Here is an 18,853-nt window from a genome sequence, read left to right as displayed (position 1 = left end):
TTTCCTCTTATCGGAACAATAAATTAAGTACCATCAGAGTAATATTAATAGACGTTAAAAACCGCTGGAATTGCTGTCTCAGTTTTTTTGAAACCTAACTTGACAGACTTCTTAATTACAGAATCACAGATTGATTGAAATAGGAAGGGATCTGTAAAGGCCATTTTGTCCATTTCGCCTTGCCAGACAGAGCCACTCAGATCAGGGTGCCCAGGCTATATGTATATATTAATCCTCCTAATAGAAGCATTTTCCCCTGCAGTGCCTCACAGTATTGTTCCTGTCCAATTGTTCTACTTTCAGAACCGATCAGTCTTTCCTAATTACCAAGAACCACTCCTGAGACATCTTCTTTGTGATGTTATCCAAAAAAATATTTTTCTATCCCGCTATATTTAAAACTTAATGCAAGAAAGAATAAGTCATAACACTGAGAGTGTGTATGTGGGCTGTTTCTATGCTTTTTTTTTTCAGAGTATTACTGGATGCATTTTACTAGCAGATACAGATTTTTCCAAGTTCTTTTACTCCTACAAAACAGTAGGTGTAAAAATGTATGGTCATAATTTATGAACTGAATTGTAACACTACTACAGATGCAACTGTTATCACTTTAAAATGAGCCATGTCAACAACAAAAACAACAGCTGTACTTCCACAGAACATTAATTAGCAAACAGTGAGGAAATACATTTAGCAATGCATATTAAGACTTGAAGGTTTGAAATGCTACAAATGCAAGCTACTTAGCTAATTTGCTCAAGCTAAATTGGCAATGTTGAGATCAGTTATTTTTTCATGCCAATCATGTTATCAAAATATGTATTTAAATTGGTGTCATTAATTTTTCTGTTTTTGAGCAATGACTAAATATTCATTATAGATCTCTTTTACTTTGATCTTATTTTAAAGCAGCAACGATAGGCAAAGTAGTGACCTGAATTAAAAGCTATACTTGATATACTGTCTCATTTAGCAAGACCAGAGACCTCCAGAGAGTATCTTCCCAGAAAATAAGATTGCCTTTTATATTTATTTTGCAAATAGGATTTACAGTTGAGAAAGAAAATCCTCTAAAAAACAAACAAATCAGCTTTGTATTCTCAAACTGTAAACTGAATTCAAACATAAGGCACTAATTAAAAGTATCAGCAAAAGAAAATGTTGACTACCAGCAAATGTTAACAAAGCCACAGATTATTTTTTCAATTAAAATAATAAACAAAGCAGCATTATGATCTGTCTCATAATTACTTTTAAATGCTGTGGTGGCGTTTATTCTTATAATTAATTTTCAGAAATAATGTATTTCATCCACAAAGTTATAAACTCAAAACTTAGATTCAGCAAAAACAGTCTACTTTCTGTATGAGGGCTGAGAAAGTACAACCAAACTCTGAAATAGCTTTCTAATATATTCTCTATCATACTTTGAATTCAGTTATCATCACACTCAGAAGTGTGTTCCTTTAAAGTGCTATTTCACCACTTCACGTCTTTTGGTATTGAAATAGCTGGAAAATAGAAGTGTCATATTTGTTTAATGAGCTGGAACTCATGCAAAGGCATTTCAATTTTATTTATTTATTTATTTTTTTATTTATTTTTGTATGTGTGTTAGGGTATAGCTAAATAGAAATGGGTAAACTGTCTATATTTTTACTGTCATCTTAAGTTTCTCTCTGGACCTGTAGATCTCCTTTTGCAATACTTCTTGGATTATCATTAATAACTGCTCCACACTGACCTTTTCTACCAGGGAAAACATGGAATAGTCAAATTGGTTTTATAAAAGAAAACAACTTTCTTCTTAGGTGAGGACTGTCAATCATTTTACTTTATAATAAAAAAAGACAGCATGTTTCAAAAAATTCTTTCAATTCAAAATGATTTCATGAATACTTTACATGAATTCAGGTAACAACTCAAACAAAAAAGCCAAATTACTTCACTTCAAAAAATAAAGTCAAGGAGGACAATAATAGGTGATACATTCAACCTCTAAACAATTTAAAGCAATTGTGAAAATGCATTTTTCTGTAGTCATAAACTTTGCTAGTTGTTTTTGCCAGTTTCTCTTCACTCTCCTTAGAAGTCAGACTTCATGATAAGAGGATGTTTTCATACCATAGTTTCAGAAGATCAATATTCTGAAAAATACTTTGCTGTTTGCTGTTGCTTTGGTTTTTTGTTTGTTTGTTTGTTTTTGATTTTTTTTTAGTCTGAGAAGTCCTGTGGTCTCATGGAGGGGAAATGATCTTCTATTAATTTCTTAAAGTTTAATTTCTAAGAGCGGATACATCCTTCAGGTTTACTTTTTTTAATAGCTCATTTTAGTTAAGGCCTTGCATGTGGCTAGTATCAGATTTCTGCCTGAGTAAGCTGCACATGTTCTCTAATGCTAGTAAACGATATTAATCTCCTCAGATTCATGCTCCCGTGCACTCAATCCTTATATGAATGTATAAGCATAAAATATTTAGCAACAATTTCCCACACTACAAAGTCCATTAAATTCATTTTCAGGAACAGTTTTCCTTTTTTAGCAACTTTAGCTTCCAAGTATATTTGCCACTTGTCTGATCTTTTGTCCCTTTCATGCCAAAAACAGTTGATGCATAAAGAACTGGTCAACTAGGATAACAGATGGAGCATCAATTGGAATGACAGGAAACAGAAACTAGTTTTCATATTTGTTTTAGACAAAATACAATTCTGATTATAAAAAAAGAGGGTAACAGTTGTAAATAATCAGGTTAGTAAACTAAATTCTCTAATCTCCATTATGTTGTAAAGCAGATTCTCAAAATAGTCTACCTTCCCTTTCTGGAAGGTAAGGCATCATTAGTAAAGTAGGTAGTCATGGCAAATTATAACTTTAATTTTATTTTTTTTCCATTATCAAATCTAGTAAATATATTTCAGGACTGACAATGGGTTTATATAAGTTCATATAGTGTTTAAGTAAACATCCTACAGGGCAAAATTTTGGCAATTTCTCTTTAATCGGGCTTTTAAATTTCTTACAGCAAGATTTATTGAGCATTCCTAAAGATAAAAATGAAACCTTCCTACAAACAGTAGGAACACAAGATTGACAACAACAGTTTATCATAATCAGCTCCATTCAGTGGGGTGCTCAATAAAAACATTTTTTACAAAATGATTATGTATAAAGGCTTTTGTAGAACTACTAAATCAGCATCAACTATTAGATTTTAAGTCCAAATAAAGAACTGACAATCTTACAGATGCTAGAGTTAGCCAGTAAGTTAACCCCAGAGAACCTAGATTGACCAAAATAGGACCAAAAGATCTTTTTAGATAATCACATACAACTGCATATGAGCAAACACAATAGCTGTTCTACTTCCCAAACACTCGACTCATCTTCAGATTAATACTGACTTTTGTGTTTTAATTTTTCTGCAATTGTGTTTGTTCACAAATGAGTTCTGAGTAGTAATCTTTATAATGAAAAGTTTCATGTGAATCACGGTAATCTACAATGTTTGAATTTTTTATTTTTATTTTTTTAGTAGAATCAAGCAAACATCAGACAAGGACTGTTAGAGAAGGCAAGCTGGTTTGCGACTGCACATAGAAGTTTTTCTAAAAGGTGGGGAAAACATCCTTTGGAGAATTTTTCCAAGAAACAGCAAACACCTACAATCCATATTAACTGCTACTTAGTGTTTCCTCGTAACTCGTGTACCACTCTCTATTAATTTACCTTAGTATTTCTTCAGGAAAGGAGAAAGAAAACCAAACCTTGTCTTAAAAGTCACTTGATGCCTGCAGCTATGTGAGCATCTGTACTCCAAAGGCTACCTCCCGTGCTCCTGTGCAATGACCAATGATGATGATGCTGGAGTTGCTTGTTTTTTGACAGACTAAAAAAACTTGGATTTATGATACAACAGCCAAAACTAAGCAAGGGTAAAGAGACTGAAAACAGCTAAAATACAGCCTGGAGATCACTGGGAGATATAATCTCCATTGGACAATGCATGTTATGTATTTCAGAAGCAGTAGAAGGCAGTAATTAGGCACGACTAGAAATTATTTAATCTCTTGTAGATTAAAGAGATTTTTTTTTTTTTTTTACTGAAACGACATGAATGAAGCAAAACATCATTCCAACACAAGAATGCAGAAAACTTCTCAAAAGTGTCTGGATAATGTTGGGATGATGAAAAATTTTGAAGTTCCTTCCATTTGTTTATATAGTTAAAGAAAAATACTAGTGCATTAATGTTGCAGTTTAACCCAGCAAGCAGTAAAGCACCACACAGCCACTCACTCACCACCCTCCCACAGAGTGGGATGGGGGAGAAAATAAAAAGAAACAAAGCAGTAGGTTGAGAGAAAAGCTATTTACAACAAGAGAAAAGAATAATAATTTTAAAAAGTATTGATTATATACATATATAATTATCATATTTATAATATGATATAGATATATAAAATATTATAAAACAAGTGATGTTCAAGTGAATAATCACCACTCACCGAGCAATGACCAGCCAGTCCCAGTCCCAACCCTGCCAACTCTCCACAGTTTTTCAAATATTTTTTTTTTGCATGATGTCACGTGGTATGGAATATCCCTTTGGCTTTTCTGGCTCTTTCTCCTCCCAGCTCCTTTCATAGTGGGACACTATGAAAAGCTGAGAAACTGAAATGTTCTTAGCTCTCCACAGCACTGGTCAGCAACAACTAAAATATCTAAGGATCTAAAAGTAGGGAATCATCCTCTTTCTGCATTAGTGTCTGTAGTAAGTTTGTCTCCAGCAACAGAGAATCATCATAGATGGATAGTAATAAAGAATTCTGGTCTAGTCGCTACTGTTTTTTTGTCAGTATTCAAAGACACTCTCCCAAAAACCCACTTCTGTAGATTTCAGTTAATCTAGCTTCCTCATCATTTTTAATTCACTACTGGCTTTCTCTCTTCTCCCACTCCTTTGTACACATCTATAATTTTCCCTTACTGCACATGAAAGGATTATGTGGCTGATTCTACAGCATGATCTCTTCAGTCACAGCCAGGACTCCTCATCTTCTGACAGCAATTTGGCCAAGGGGCATAGCTATACTTCACAGTGTACCCTCTTCATGGTCTAACTACTAACCATGGTGCTTTTTCTTGGCCATGGGAGGATGTTCACTGCAAGAGCTTCACCCATGCACAGCGATGCAGAAAACCACATCCACTCAAACCAGCCTCACACTGGAATGCATTATAATCAGCAATTCTCTCTTGAAAGCTCCCATGCCTGGGGCTTTGTGTACATTGGAAATATTTTCCTTCGGTGATGCTTTGGAGCTTTTCACATTTTAATATTAGAAACCTGATATCAGACTCCATGAGGGACACTATCATATTGGTACTCTATGAGGCAAAACTATCAAAAAAGGCAGCAGCCTGTAAGTCACTTTCATAATTCTGTTTTTATCCTACTTTTTATTGCACTCTCACACTGCATAACTTATTTAAACATTTCACAAAACCGCATGAAAGAAAGAGTTCAGGCAGGGAGCAGAATAAACATATAGAAAGTGAAACAAAGGGCAACAATTCAAAATAAGACTGAGGTAGGAAAGAAGTATAAACAATGAATATAAATAAATTGCTTTTCATTACTCAGTGACAACCACCTGATGCTGCATTTTACATACTTAAAACAGAATTATATCCCCAGTAAAACAGGTTTCTTACACAACAAAGATACACAGATCGGCAGTGTGAATAGATGACGCTACATCAAAACTTAACACGCTCTAAAGTAATAGCAATACAGAATTACATTTATCTAGTAAGAACATCTTAAAAACATTCAGTAGTAAGACTATAGTTACAAAAGATGTCTACAAAGAAGATTGAGCTTTTCATGTCAGAAAGATTCACTGAAGTGGGTTACATTGATTCGTAATAGCAGCAATTTTGTAAGCCATCAAAGCTAACATTTGCAATCAACAATAAATCTAGAGATCAACAATAGAACAGTGAAAATTTTAAACAGTCACTTAGAACTCATTAGAAAGGCAAACTAATTTCTAACTGAAGAAACACAATTTTGTTTAGCTTGTTTTATTTTATACCTTAATCCTAGGACATACAATTACAATTGAGTTTGATCTTTTAAAAAGCCAGTTCTGCCCATGTAATGAAAAGGGAATGAATGGTTTAACTATGCATCTGGACAGTTGTTATCAGAGCAAGATACTTATCACACCTCACACGTACTGGTGAACTGATTTTACATTAATATTTTATTTCTAGAATTGTTAATTACAAAAAGAGTTAAAGACACACACCCAGGTTTAGAAGATCTAAAATGTTATACTTCCAGCTCACTTCCAGATGTTTCACTGATTGCAATATTCATTTATAAGCTGTAGCACAACTTTTAAACTTCAGCAAAATGGACTTCAATAGATTCAAAACAAAATGGAATTAAATCCAATCCAACCAATGAGGGTGACAAGTCAGAGGAATCTCTTTTAGTTGTTGTGAAGGCATTTTAGTTTTCTATGTTGTCATTGAAAGAGGATAAAACTTTACACATCAAGTTGTTAAATTAAACTGAAGAGAAACTATGAAAAACAATACATATTAGGATCACAATAGTTGTTACTGAGAAGTAATCTGATGAGAGCATCTGCCACTTACATTTTTTTTCTAGGATAAAACCCATCTTTTTAGTGTCAGTACAAATCTGACTTTAACTACCACAGTTACAAATGAGGAAGAACAGCTAGCACACCTTGTGAAATTTATTTCTTATATTATAACAAACTTAATTAGCCACTCAACTTTCAGGTTTAAATAATGATCTAAATGTTTTAAAGGAGTTTGATCCAAAACATTACCCTTTTTTTCCTTCTTTCCCGTTAATCAGCTCACTGATTATAGTTATACTAACCTCTGATATACTACTGTCAGGTCTGATTGATGCCAATAGCTCCCTTAATCAGATCTGACAACTGAAAGCAAATGCCTGTCTCTAGAGACACTACTTCCAGCCTGCTTGATTTCAAGCCCTTTCCATGTTATTTTGCATTTTCTTTTCCCTCAGCCTCTTTCATATAGAACAGGGATAGTAAAATAGCAACAAAACAGAAATATACTCTACAGCCATGTTTTTAAATACTATTAGAGCATATTTAGGCTAATGTTGATAGTTTGTTTACTGGATAACTACATGCAAGAACATATTTTGAAAATACACTGATGTTCTCCAGCAACTTAATAATGGTGTTGCTTTCTTATGATGACAAAGATAAAAGACTACCTCAGCTATCAGTTTTTCCAATGTATACTTTTAAGGCTCATCAAAACGGTCCTGCATATCTCACTACCAAATGTGGATACATGAAATTGAGAATAACTTTTTTTACAATAATTATAACCTCTAATTTCTTTATTTCTTAAAAATTATCCACAGTAGGAAGAGAAGAAATCTGTGTTCCTTTACTTGGTGGTAAATTCTAAACAATACATTTTAATTATACTCTATATTGCTAGCATACTAAATTATTCATATATACTTTACTTAATATATATACAATAATATACTCCCAAGTAGTATTAAGTATGCTTTAATTCTATGGAAAATTAGAGTGTATTTCTATTATAGGTATAGTGTGTTATGGCATATTAAATAATTCTTTAAAATATTTTTGTAATGCAGTATAGAAAAATCTGTACTTTTAGATGGGAGTGAAATATAGCAAGATAATCTGTAGCACTTGTAACTATTATTTTGAAATCTAAAGTGCTTATTTTTTTGCTCAACATACAGTCACAATAAATAATAAACAACTCAAAATATGCAGTAATATGCAAAATGACAATTCAGAGGAAATAAATTCTAAATTGCTTTGATGCCGTTTTATAATTTACTTGCATTTTCAACTGACCAGAAGCTGTAAAATTTGAAAAAGAGCCAAAGGAGTCAGACATTCCCTCAGCAACTTGTCCTCAAATCTACTCAGATAAGCTATCTTTTTTCAGAGGAATATTCACTCAGCAGGCACAGCTGTTATTCTGCAATTTTTACAGCTAAATCAAAGATAATTGGACTTCTGAGTACCTTTAAATTGTACTCTGGGAGAAGGGTCTAACTTAATGCATCATTTGCATTAACTATAAAAGACTGCTTTTTCATCCTGTGAAATTTACAGTGCTTAAAAAAGTATCTGGAGCTGCAAAGCAGTTAGCAGTTTTATAGACATGGATTCCTTTTACACAAAACCTTTTTATTTACAAAGGAACATTAAAATCAACAGAAGTAAATCATTCTTCCAAGTCCTTCATAGATAAAATATTAATTATAAATACTACTGAGAAATACATTACTGCAAGTAGTTTCCTATACTTTTTACTGGCGTTCTCAATGCCTAAAAAGCCCATGAGTCAACACCCCACAACAATATTTTATTTGGTATTTTTAATCAACTCATTAATATAATTATTTATATGCAGTTTAGTAATTAGTTCATACCATGAAGATTCAGATTCTTTGCTTATATTTTATGAACAGTAGTAGAGACATTCTTCTTTTTGACTTACTGAGATTCATTACTCTTTAGAACATTCAGACAATGCGTTTTAATGTTTTCCAGTCTTGATTTTTCAGACAAAATATTAAAAGAATACTGCTTATTAGTCTTCCATCACTTGCAAAAAAACTCTGAAATGTGTTTAACAAAGTAGCATCTTTCACCATTAAATGAGAAAAACTATACAGAATAATAAAATCATTAAGGTTGAAAAGAACCTCTAAGATCACCTAGTCCAACCACCAATCCAACCCCACTAAACCCACTAATCACATACCTCAGTGCCACATCCATACACTTCTCGAACACCTCCAGGGACAGTGACTCCACCATCTCCCCTGGCATTCTGTTCCAATACCTCACCACTCTTTCAGAGTAGAAATTTTCCTAATATCCAACCTGAACCTTCACTGGTGCAACTTAGAGCCATTACCTCATGTCCTGTCACTGATTTGCTGAGAAAAGAGGCTGACCTCCACCTCACTACTACACTCCTTTCAGGCTTGCACATTCCCTAATCTGACTCTCTTCCAACAACCGTTTTTGTTTTTTTTTTTCCCCAGACTTTCCCATTGGTTTCCGTGACTGCGGATTGCTGAATGTCAGTCCTAAAAATAAACTCTGAAGCAAAGAAGGCATTAAGTACTTCAACCTTTTATATAATCTGTATCATTCTAGCAGTTGACCCATGTTTTTCCTTCTTCTTTTTGCTGATGCTAATATACTTAAATAAGCCTCCCTTGTTGACCTTAACCATGAAGCTGGTTCCTTGCCATACAGGCTTTGGCTTACCTAATCCTATCCCTCCATGCTCTAACACACACTACATTCCTTCTAGGTCACCTGCCTGTACATCCATTCTTTAGATGTTTACTTTTTACTTTTGTGTCTGGTCTTGCAAGCCACCTGTCACTTTTCCTTGACTTCCTGCTCATTGATATGAGCCACTCTTGAAACCGGAGATATCAAAATGCATTAAAAAGTTCACAATCTGCTAGCCACTCCTAGAGTCTGAAAACCTTTCAGTTTCCCATCTAGATATAAAATACTGATGCATTTCATTAAGCAGTATCATATCCTCATTAAGTTATTTACAAAAGACTGTAAAAAAAAATTGCAGTAACATGCTATTTGAGCAGTTTTCCCCATGAGTTCATTTTGTTGGTTACTGTAACAGGTCAGCAACCATGTGCATAGCATCCTTAAGAATATCACACTTTCTGAAGCACATTAAGCAAAGACTACGTTTTGCAGAAAAGATTAAAATTGTAAAATCTTGAGAATTGTCCTGCATCAGAAAAACATTAAATTACTACAGTTACAATCATTTTAAATACCATTACATGACTAAATAAAGAGCCTTTGAAATGTTTGACTAGATTAGGAACTCTCTTCTCCACACTCTCAACCCCCACCATACACCAAGGTTACCAAATGAATATAACATTAAAGATGCCTATTTTAAGAGATGTAGAAGTGAAAATAACTTAGAAAATAAGATAATATAAATAATAAGCGTGCCACTGAATTCCTCCATGTGGAAAAACTGCACCCACTGATATTCATCAATGCTTGCTAAACATTTATGGAGACCAAACAGTGGACATAAGTACAGTTTGGCAACAGTGGTGTGCTTCAGCAGTGACATCAGCAATGCGAAAGATGAGCCACATTCTAGACAACCATGCATAGCTGTCACATCACAAAATGAAGACTATCTCAGTCAGCTCATCCATGTAAATCAGTGTATTGTGACAAGGGAATTGTGTACAGAGCTGAATATTGGCTTCAGTGCATTAGAAACAATGGTGACAACATTACAATATTGCAAGGTTAGTGCCAAGTGAATCCCACAAACGCTCACACAGGAATAGAAAGAACACTGTATGCAAGTTTGTCAGGACCTATTGAACCAATGTGAGGCTAAAGGTGACCATTTCCTGGATTGCATCATTACTGGTAATGGGACATGGAATAAGAGGCAAAACAGCAGTTCACTGAGTGATGATGCGAATTCTTCTTTAAAGAAAAAGTTCCAGACACAGCCCTCACCAGGTAATGTCATGTGCCCTATCTCTTGGGATAGGAAAGGGGTGATCTTTCTGGATTTCCTGGAACCCAGACACATCATCAACTCTGGTTAGTACATAGTGAAGCTGACAAGCTGAAGGCTCAAACTTTCATTGTCAGGTCAGAGAAGATGACAAGCTTTCTTCTGCAATGTGACAACACCAGGTCCCAGACTTGGGGCAGAGTAGCTGGAAGATTGTGTGAAGGAAATGAATCTGAGGGAAATGAATCAGCTTAGCTGAACATGAGCAAGTAGTGTGGCATAGGTGGCCAAAAAGGCCAATGGCATCCTGGCTTGTATCGGAAATAGTGTTGCCAGCAGGAGAAGGGAAGTGATTGGCTCTCTGCACACAGCCCTGGTAAGGCTGAGTCTCGAGTACTGTTTTAAGTTTTGGACCCCTGCCTGCAAGAAACACATTGAGATCCTGGAAGGTGGCCAAGGAAGGGCAACAAAGCTGGTGAAGGGTCTGGAGCAGCTGAGGGCACTGGCATTGTTCAGTTTGGAGAAGAGGAAGCTCAGGGTAGAGCTTATCACTTTCCACAACTACCTGAAAAAAGGCTGTGGCAAGGTGGGAATCAGCCTCTTCTCCTGTGTAACTAGTGACAGAATGAGAGGGAATGGCCCTGAGTTGCACCAGAGAAGATTCAGGTTGGACATTAGCAAATAATTCTCCAAGAGAGTGATCAGAAACTGGCACAGGCTGCCCAAGGAGGTTATGGAGTCACCATCCCTGGACACGTTAAAAAAAAACACTTAGATGTTACAGTGAGGAACACGGTGATTGGACTAGGTGATCTTAGAGGACTTTTCCAATCTTGGTTATTCCAGGATTCAAGAACTGAGTGGGTAATTTGCAGCTCCAACTGGGCTTATTTCTTCTCTCATCAGGCACCTGCATTATGCTGAAGCCTTTCTGACAACATCAGCAGTATTAAAACACTACTAGTACCCTGCAACTGACATGCAGTTCACTAGCCTCTGGATGATCACCCTGTTGTAATAAGACAACTAAAATCCTTCATGTTATGTCAGTCCTAGTCTAGAAAGTCAAGAAATATTACCTGATTTTTTTCTTTTTTTTTTATTAACCACAAATCTAGCAACAGAGAGACGGACAGTGAAACCTCAAGAAAATGACTGAAGAACAGCATTCCTCTCAATATAAATACAATTTATACATTATTGTACTAAAATACTAATTTGTACATTACTCTTAAATTACTGCATCTCTTAAATACAACAGATATTAGCAATATCAAAGATCTTCTTTGTTAATTTGACTTTTTGTCTAAATGTAATACTTTAGATATTTCATGTGATTCATTTCTGTGAAATTCTACCCAGAGATTAACCATCAGTTAACAGTTACTTTTCACCCATATAAAAGAAGTAAACAGATTTGAATGTCGTAAAACCTTCACATTTCCAGCATCATTTGATTTTTATTGGTAAACAGGTAGAATATTGTCAAGAAAGATCTTTGATACATACTAAAGAACGATTTTAAGATTTTTTTCCAGTAAGCACTTACTGAAGAAATTAATTTGAAGCAATCATTACATATTTGCAAATAATTTCATAAGAAGAGTAAGCAGTAAAATTGATTTAAAATATTAATTTGAAAGTTACTCAGCCAGATCCTCCTATTCTCAACTAACTGGTGTGGCTCAGATTTCCACTTGAAAAAATTAAGAAATCTACTTGATTCACCTGCAGGTGACACTGTTGGTCTTAGCCATATAACCAAAGAGCAACAGCATTCCTCTCAACACATTCAGTAACAGCCTGGATCAATGATGTATCCAAAACACAATTATTTTTCTTGTATTTGTACACTACTACTTTTAAAGTTCCACTGCAATATCAAACCTCTGCAGAGACAGTGATTAATGCAAGTGCTTCAAGTACAGATACTTTTAAAATGAATTTATTCTGATAAAGCTTAAAGTAAATGAAAAAACGTGCGCACTGGAGGTATAGCAAGGGCTTCATCCAAATTGAAAATTTTATATTTTCACATGTGTTGAAGCACAATACTGAAAGGTTATATAAGTTTATTAAAAAAAAAAAAAGGGAGAGAGAGAAGGAAAGGGAAAACCAAGAAAAAACATTAACCAAAACTTTTGTTCCTAAGCAGTTTACAAAAGCTTGCAGAAAACAGAACTAAGTGAGGTACAAACATAATTACTTCTAATAAAAATGCAAACAGTGAAGAATGCAATTACATATAAAAACCCATATACTTCAACTACAGAACACATAGAGTATTTTATCTTGTTCAAAATTACTGTAATTATTTGGGACCATTTCTACTACATTTTTTTTCTGCTAAAACTCCTCCTTTCTAGCCCAGTCCAAATACTGATTTCAGACAAGTGAGTCATACCAAAGGATCCTGCCAGTCAGTTACACATTACACATTTTATCAGAGTATGTGGTGTGTGATTATTAAATGCAAAGCAGATTACTCAAAGTCTGTAGTAAAATACTACAGATTGTGCAATAACAGCAGGCAAGTAGGCATGTAGTATAATAAGCCACTATATCTGTCTGCTTGAAAAAATAAATTATTTCAAATAAAATTTAAATGAATGTCTCAGAGTAGTGATTCTAATTTCTAAAGCATGGAAGCTTGATTTCAGTAAAATCAAGATGGATTCTGTCATAAATCTAGAAATTAATTTAGGTCATAGGCAGCACCTACAGTTCCTTATAGATGACTACCATTTTTTATCCAAACTGCTACCATTTGATCACATATAAGTACTTTTTCCCCTCTGGCAAAATCTTAGCTGTCATAGGCACATATATTAATGGGACAGCAGTAAATCAGAATGGCTTCCAACAATTCCACTAGTGTATTGGAAGACCGATGCCAAAAAAGAAAATGAGTACAATGCTGAAGGCACAGAACGGTAACATCAAAACACTGGAACAGTCCTAGAGACAGAAATGAAAGACAGATTGCAGACAACAATTCAATTAGCAAGAAGCTTATCAACTGAATTCACTGAAGTTATTCAAAAAAAACCTCTGTGTAAGCAAAATTCAATTTTAAAATCATTTTAATTCTTGAAGGTAATCAGGATTCCTACATGTGGAGTCACAGAATTAGTATCTTTATTTCGGAGAGCTAAAAAATTCCAAGAAAGAAGTTTGGCTCTGCACATTACATATCCCAAAATGCCTCTCTGTTGTTTAACATTAGTCCTTTTTAACCTATTTTTACTATTTCCCAAAGTTGAGGTAAGGAAAGGAGAAATTTATGGGAAAGTGCCACAAAAGTGACACTCATAGGAAAAGCCTCCTTGTCTTTCAAGGGTCAACTAATACAGTCAAATTGAAAATTTAAGTGTTCCTGGGGTGATACTATGGAAGTCTGCACAGCTGGGGAGGAGGAATGCCTGATTTAGTTCTTTTCTCCACCTACTGATTTACTGATTTACAAAGCAAAGGCAGGTTTCACCTAATTCAGTTTTTTTTCTTCATTTCCTATTACCTGTTCTGGACCTATTATGTTCTTAAAAAAAAAAGCCACTTGCTTTTTTCCTTTTTTTTTTCCCCACCCTTTCCCTTGCTCGCCCTTCAAAAACTTTTTGGATCTCCACTTTCTAACTCCAACATCTGAGATTGAACTCTACTCAGCTAAAGACCTGGATCTTACTGATCAGACTGCTATAAACTGGGAGCATGACTGCTTGCTGGTAAAGGAACAGACAAGATCAGAACCCTGAAAAATAGTATTTCAAATCTTTAAATATAATACAATAAGTATTGGCATGTATACAAAGACACATCTCTTCATATTTTAAATATTGCTTTTGAAACTAGATACTAATAAAAACATATTTAACATTTACAGAAAAAGTTAAAGACAGAAGATATGCAACAGTCTGTGGAACTCAATCAAGCCTTAATAGCTCAAAGATATCTTGGATAGTGATCTTAACATACAACTTATCCTGAAGGTAGCATGCTGATACAGTTCTGGCTGGGTTAAGATTAGTTTTTTTCATAGATGCATGTATGAGGCTGTGTTTTGGATTTTTGATGAAAACAGTAGCGGTAAGACGTTACAATTATAGAGCACTTCTTGCACAAAGCCAAGGGCATTTCAGCTCCTCGTGCTGCCCTGCCAGCAAGGATCTGGAGTTGCACAGGGAGCTGAAAAGGGACACAACCAGAACAGTGGACCGAGACTGAAAAAAAAAAAAAAAAAAAAAAAGATATTCCATATCATACAATGTCATGCTCAGCAATAAAAGCTGGTGGAAAGGAGAAAGAATGGGATGTCTGATGTGTTGGCATCTTCCCAAGAAACAGTGACTCATGGTGAGCCCTCCTTTCATGGAGTTGGCTGCACATCTGCCTGCTGATGGGAAGTAACTGAATTCCTCATTTTGCTTTGCTTGTGCGCAGCTTTTGCTTTACCTACAAACTGTCTTTATCTCAACCTATGAGTTCTTAATCTTGTACCTTTCTGATTCTCTCCCCCACTACACTTGGGGAGTCTGAGCAAGCAGCTGTGTGGTGCTGAGATGCCTGACAGGGTTAAAGCACAGCACTGTGAAGTCTTCTGTAATGAAGAAAATCAACAATAAGGAGAAGACAGTGGGAGGATGGAGATGACTTTGGAACATAGAAATTATACTGAATAAAGATTTCAGTGTTTCCTGAATCATAGAGACACAGAACATCCTGAGTTAGAAGGGACCCTAATTTTACTCTCCTCCATGCAAGTCAACATAAGAGTTAAACCACCTACCTAGAAGCTTTGTCCAAATACTTCTCAAACGTCAACAGGCTTGGGGCCACAATCAGTTCCCTGGGAAGCTTGTTGCAGTGCTTTAACACCTTCTCACAGTGAAGAGTTTTTTCCTAATTTCCAAACTGAACTCCCCTTCAGGCACCTTTAAGCTGCTTCCTTACATCCTAAGAATGGTTAGGAGGGAGACCAGTATTTATTTTACTCTCCACTCCCCCTCACAAGGAAGTTGTAAAAAGCAGCAAATTCCCTCTTCTCTAAGCTGAACAAACCAAGTTTTTTTGGGTGCTCCTCTCAAGTCATGCCCTTTAGCCCTTTCACCATCTTTCTTGCCCTCCCTTGGACATATTCTAATATTTTTATATATTTCTTGGCCACACCAATGCTAAGTACCAATGGGACAATCATTTATTTTAACCAATTAGCTATACTGTGCTTAATGCACCCCAAGATACAGCTGGATCTCTTGGCTGACAGGGCACATTGTTGACTTGTATTGAGCTTTCCACCAACCAAAAGCTCCAGATTTCTTTCTCTTCTGTACTCCAGCCACTTTTTCCTTCATCTATATATACATCTTGGATTGCAGCATATCAAGCATGGAATTCATCATTTGTTCTTGCTAAGCATGAGTCAGCAATACACATTTATTTTTTTCTTCTAAATCTTTTGGCACATTTTACTCATCATCACTCAAGTGATTTTTTTTCACTTCACAAAGGTAGACTCATCTTGGAAAGAGCATAATTTAACAATTCAGAAGAAAGGAAATCTGCTTTTAGCACAGTTGTACTACTAAGAAAAACTCTGAAACTTTTGAGAAAAGAGAGACCAGTCGCTTCCTCTTTCTTTTTTTGTATTAGATTTTGATGTCCTCTGAAAAGTTTTATCTCCCAGTCCAAATGCTGATCAAAAGAAGATATTCTGCTCCTGAAGCCATGGGTGCGCATTGAATTAGGCACTACTTTTCATTCTAGTCATACAGGAAGAGGGAATATTAACTAGATTCAACTCTTTTGAAATAAACAACTTAAAAAGAGAAGAGTTTCTCTGAGTCTGTGAGCTATATAATCTCTGGATCACTTCTGATGGCCACCTAATTTATCCCATTTCACGTCAAAAAAAGATACGCAGAATTTACAATAGCTAAAGCATCCAACGTTTCAACAGGAAAGAGCTGCTGTATTCCAAGAAGAAAACACACTTGTAATATAAGTGTTTTCTATAACTTCAAGAAACAAAAAAAAAGAAAGAAAAGAAAGAAAAAGGGCATTCAATTAGAAACTACAGCCCCTTACAGAAGGCTAACATCAGAGTAACTGCCTAACATGCCTTAGGACAGACAAAACATAGTGCACATGGAAAGATATTAGTGACAAGTAAAAAGAAGGCACATGAGACTGAATATGCTAGGTAATATGTAAGCAAAAGTACTTCACGTAGTTTTCACAAAACGCTATATTAATATGAATGGGATAACATTTGACAAGCTCAAAAGAAGTACTTGCCTACGTTTGATTTTCTTATTTACCGCTCCCTGAAAGATCACCTCCACAGCACTTAATTCCTTCAAAAACCTATGAAATGGACTAAGAGTACGTTAGGAAAACTAATCTTTAAAGCAATAAAACCTGTTTTACAATATTTCTCTTTTACACAAAAATCCTTTTTACTGGAAAAAATGGACATTTGAAGTATTACTTACTTGGATTTATCACATTTATCACAATTCAATCTATTTATATGTTTTAGAATTAAATAGGTCAAGTAGTCAAAAAGAAATCCTTCACATCTAACATGATTTAGTGATAATTCTGTCATCAATAATTTTTTGCCAATTGTTAAGTGCAAAAAAAAAAAAAGTCCTTTAATTTCAAATACTTTCTCATTATTTATCCTCTTTTCCTAATGCGAAGATGTCCTAATTTCTGGTTAAGCATAAAAGCACATGAAATGGGTAACTTTTAAAAATAAATAAATAAATAAGTAAATGCGTGACTTGTGTAGAGAATCCCGAGGTCATGTATTTAGTATAAGCACAGGATTAATTAATATACATGAATATTCAGTTTCTAGCAGTGGCCTTTCAATATGCATGAAAGGGAAATCATATATATATGTATATATATATAGACACAACAAAATATAATAAATTTTGTTAATTTTTAGTATATTTATATTTCCATAGGTGGGAAAAAAGCAGCAGAAATCCAGTTTATTATTTGCTTTTACCTAGAATCATTTTGATATCTTATTAAGGTGCAGGAAATGAGAAAAGGAGTATCAGAAAAAGCAAGCTGTAGACAAAACAGAAACCAAGTTTATAGCCCTCCTTTGCTTCAAACAGTTTCAGACTTGATTAGTTTTATATTACAGATAAGAACTTAAGAAAAAAGCATTATTCCATTTTATTAGTATCAGATTCCAATGGGGAATAAAGCCTTCGTGACTTAATATCACAGTCTATCAGCTGACAGAATCTATCACAGTGATCATCCATATTACTGAAAGGTCCTGATGCCATTTGCTATTCTGAGAACTGCATGCCCTATTCAGCTCTGATGCTTTTGTGGTCTCTGCTTCACTTCTCACTTCTGCATTGCCATCACAAGTACAATTAATCAGCTAATCTTTGAGATGTCAAAATACATTCAATCCTTCAGGCTATTTCCTCTCCTCAAGAAAAGCATTCTGTTCAGTAATCAGACAAGTGTATTTGCCAATGCAAATGCAGCTTACACAAATTCTCTTTTCATTTGGAACACTGCTGTTTTCAAAAACACTTATCAGTACTGTTGAATTACTCATGCCCTTCAATAACAATCGACCTTTTGTTCTAAACTACTCTTATTTTTAGTATAATAGCTAGCTAAAATTTTTTAGAAACAGCTGTATGAGATCTGCAGTAGGCTAATAAAACCTTTGTCTTGGATTTAAATTATCAGAATTAAAATTTCTACAAATGCACTTAATTTAAAAAGCAGATCAAAGTATGATAAAGGTATTGCTAAGTTGACCTCTCCTGGCTGCCAGATACTCACCTGGCCAGTCTCTCATTCTCGACTCTCAACATGGCAAAGGGAGAATGTAAGATGGAAAAGCTTGCAGGCTGAGATAAAGGCAGGGAGGTCACTTACCAATTACTGTCACAGGCAAAAGAAATTTGAGTTGGGGAAAATAAATTTGATTTATTGACAGTTAAAAATAGAATAAGATGGCTAGAAACACAGACCAAAAAAAACCAATAACCCACCCTAAAACACTCTTCCTCCTTCTTCCAAGGCTCAGCATTCATTCCAGCTCTTCTACATCATCACACCTTGAACACTGAAGGGTGATAAGGAACAGGGACTGTGGTCTGTACCCAACACACTTGGTAACTCCTTCCTCACATTTTTGCCCTGTTACAGTTTGGGTTTCCTTCTACATGACTAAGTCCTACATAAACT

The 18,853-nt window shown here is 35.0% G+C and overlaps 1 protein-coding gene across 1 annotated transcript in view; it reads right to left on the bottom strand.

Annotated features, from left to right (window-relative positions):
* Positions 1 to 18,853, bottom strand: part of ASCC3 (activating signal cointegrator 1 complex subunit 3) — a 254,014-nt gene that overhangs the window by 165,928 nt on the left and 69,233 nt on the right. The gene's annotated exons all lie outside the window — the stretch shown is intronic.

This window comes from Meleagris gallopavo, chromosome 2, assembly GCF_905368555.1.
Source record: "Meleagris gallopavo chromosome 2, MGAL_WU_HG_1.1, whole genome shotgun sequence".
Classification (NCBI taxonomy): Eukaryota; Metazoa; Chordata; class Aves; order Galliformes; family Phasianidae; genus Meleagris; species Meleagris gallopavo.
The sequence above is the reverse complement of the archived record's forward strand: the minus strand, read 5'-3'. Positions and strand labels throughout refer to the sequence as shown.